Source organism: Hippopotamus amphibius, chromosome 5 (genome assembly GCF_030028045.1).
Source record: "Hippopotamus amphibius kiboko isolate mHipAmp2 chromosome 5, mHipAmp2.hap2, whole genome shotgun sequence".
Taxonomy (NCBI): Eukaryota; Metazoa; Chordata; class Mammalia; order Artiodactyla; family Hippopotamidae; genus Hippopotamus; species Hippopotamus amphibius.
This window is the reverse complement of record NC_080190.1, coordinates 54,459,648-54,462,908: the sequence shown is the minus strand read 5'-3', so window position 1 is coordinate 54,462,908 and position 3,261 is coordinate 54,459,648. Positions and strand designations below refer to the sequence as shown.

At 42.4% G+C, this 3,261-nt stretch overlaps 1 pseudogene; it reads right to left on the bottom strand.

Moving 5' to 3' along the window:
- Nucleotides 1–2,093: 2,093 nt before the first annotated feature.
- On the bottom strand, nt 2,094–2,794 carry LOC130853801 (ferritin light chain-like; annotated as a pseudogene).
- Between the last annotated feature and the right edge of the window lie 467 nt (nt 2,795–3,261).

The window sequence follows — 3,261 nt, the reverse complement described above, 5'->3', positions numbered from 1 at the left end:
TCCCTGTCATATTTGGTCCCCATTTTCACAATTCCTCTGGATTTTTTTCCTTTTTTTTCCCATGTTTGTCAGTTTCTTTTCTTTCTGTGCATCAGCCTTTAGTTGGCATTCTGCTTAGGCTGAGTTTTGTTTTTTTGTTTTGTTTGGTTTTGGTTTTGGTTTTGGATTTTTGTTGGTTTTCTCTTTAATTGTCTGATTGCATTCTGGGGTACTTCTCTCTGGTTGTTCTAGTGCTTTATGTTCTATCAGATTCTATTTTTATTTTTCTTGAGCATGTATGTGTTTCTTTGACTCAGTATTTTTTTGTTTGACTTCACCTTTTAGCACTAGTCTGAGGCTTGGATAGTCTTTTTTAATCCCCTTTATTGCCAGGATGAGTGACCTCTAGAGTCTGGATTCCTCGACCAGAAGTCAAGTCTGAGGCTCTGGGGAGGGAGCACCAAATCCAGGATGCTAGACCACTAGAGAGTCCTTGGCCACAGGGAAGATTAACTGCAGAAAATTCTCAGGGAGCCCTGTATCAGAGTCTAAGACCTGGCTTCACCCAACTGCCTCCAACTGCCAGTGTTGGATACCTCATACCAAACTACAAACAAGACAGGAACACAAACCCACCCATCAGCACACAGACTACCTAAAGCCATATTAAGCTCACAGATATCCTAAAGCACACCACCTGACATGGCCCTGCTCATCAGAGGGAAAAGACTCAGATCCACACACCAGAAAGCAGGCAAAAGACCCTCCCATCAGGAAGCCTACTCAAGACACTGGACCAACCCCACCACAGGGGGCAGAAAACAGAAACAAGAGGAATTACTAAAGGCAGCATAAGAAAAGGAGACAGCAAATACTATAAGTTAGACAAAATGAGAAAACAAAGAAACACCTTGCAGGCAAAGGAGCAAGATAAAAACCCACAACACCAAATGAATAAAGAAGAAATAAGTAAATTGCCTGAAAAAGAATTCAAAATAATGATAGTAAAGATGATCCAAAATCTCGAAAACAAAATAGAAGAAACATTTAATAAGGACCAAGAAGAACTAAAGAGCAAACAAATAGTAATGAACAACACAATAACTGAAATTAAAAATACTCTAGATGGAATCAACAGTAGAATAACTGAGGCAGAAGAACGAGTAAGTGAGCTGAAAATAACTGCCACATAGCCGGAAAAAGAAAAATGAGTAAAAAGAAGGGAAGACAGTCTCAGAGACCTCAGGGACAACATTAAGCACAACAACATTCGAATCATAGGTGTCCAAGAAGAAGAAGAAAAAAAGAAAGGGTCTGAAAAATTTTTTTGAAAAAATTATAGTGGAAAACTTCCCCAATGTGGGAAAGGAAATAGTCAATCAAGTCCAAGAAGTGCAGAGTCCCATACAGACTAAACCCAAGGAGAAACACACCAAGGCACATATTAATCAAACTAATGAAAATTAAACACAAAGAAAAGATATTAAAAGCAGCAAGAGAAAAGCAACAAATAACATATAAGGGAAAACCCATAAGGATTACAGCTGATCTTTCTGCAGAAACTCTGCAGACTAGAAGGGAACGACGGCATATGCTGAAAGTCTTGAAAGAGAAAAACCTATAGCCAAGAATACTCTAGCCAGCAAAAATCTCATTCAGATTCGAAAGAGAAATCAAAAGTTTTACAGACAAGCAAAAGTTAAGAGAATTCAGCACCACCAAACCAGGCTCACAACAATTGCTAAAGGAACTTTTCTAAGCAGGAAACACAAGAGAAGGAAAAGACCTACCAAAACAATTAAGAAAATGGTAATAGGAACATACATATCAATAATCACCTTAAATGTAAATGGATTAAATGCTTCAACCAAAAGACACAGACTGGTTGAATGGATACAAAAACAAGACCCTTCTATATGCTGCCTACAAGAAACCCACTTCAGACCAAGGGACACATATAGACTGAAAGTAAGGGGATGGAAAAAGATATTCCATGCAAATACAAGTCAAAAGAAAGCTGGAGTAGCAATACTCATATCAGACAAAATAGACTTTATTTATTTATTTATTTATTTATTTATTTATTTATTTATTTATTTATTTATTTTTGCTGCAAAAAGCTTTATTGTTTCCATTTGGTCCAAGGCTTGGGAGAGGGGTCCAGGTGGTTAAAAAGCTGCCTAGTGGCTGCAGAGAGGGGCTTCAGGCAGCAGCCCTGACACCAGATGGGCTCCTCCAAGGCCGCTGGTCTCCGGAGGCTCCTAGTCGTGCTTGAGAGTGAGCCTTTCAAAGAGATACTCACCCAGCCCAGCCTGGGGACCACCCAGCCTGCAGAGGTTGGTCAGATGGTCACCCATCTTCTTAATGAGTTTCACCTCCTCATCTAGGAAGTGGTTCTCCAGGAAGTCACAGAGGTGGGGGTCTGCGCGGGCAGAACCCAGGGCATGCAGATCCAAAAGGGCCTGGTTCAGGTTCTTCTCCAGGAGCATGGCGGCTTCCATAGCGTCCTGGGTTTTACCACATTCATCTTGAGATGGCTTCTTCACGTCCTGGAAGAAGGCGCGGCCACCGCGCTGGTTTTGCATTTTCAAGAGGCGCTCGGCGCCCTCGCCCTTCTCCTCTGCCAATTCGCGGAAAAAGTGGCCCACACCCTCCAGAGCCACATCGTCGCGGTCGAAATAGAAGCCCAGAGAGAGGTAGGTGTAGGAGGCCTGCAGATGCAAGTTGAACAGGCAGTTGACGGCAGCCTCCACCTCGGTAGAATAATTCTGATGAATCTGGGAGGCCATGGTTGATCGGTAATAAGGAGCTAAGCTCAAAAAGTGGTGTTGGAAAAAAAAAAAAAAAAAAGTGGTGTTGGCTGGTCCCGGTGACCGAGGATAGCTGAGTGGCCGACTCCGAACGTTGCGACTGGAAAAAAGGTTGGAGGGTGGTCGGAGGCTGGAGCAAGGGGCGTCCCTGGGTCTGTTCCGTCCAAACACTGTTGAAGCAAGAGACAGATCCGGGGGACCGCCGGGCGCGCCAATAGACTTTAAAGTAAAGACTATTCCAAGAGACAAGGAAGGACACTGCAGAATGATCAAGGGATCAATCCAAGAAGAACACATCACAATTGTAAATATATATGCACCCAACATAGGAGCACCTCAATACATAAGGTAAATGCTAACAGTCATAAAGGGAGAAATCAACAGTAACGCAATAACAGTAGGAGACATTAACACCCCATTCACACCAATGGACATATCATCTAAACAGAAAATAAATAAGGAAACACAAGCT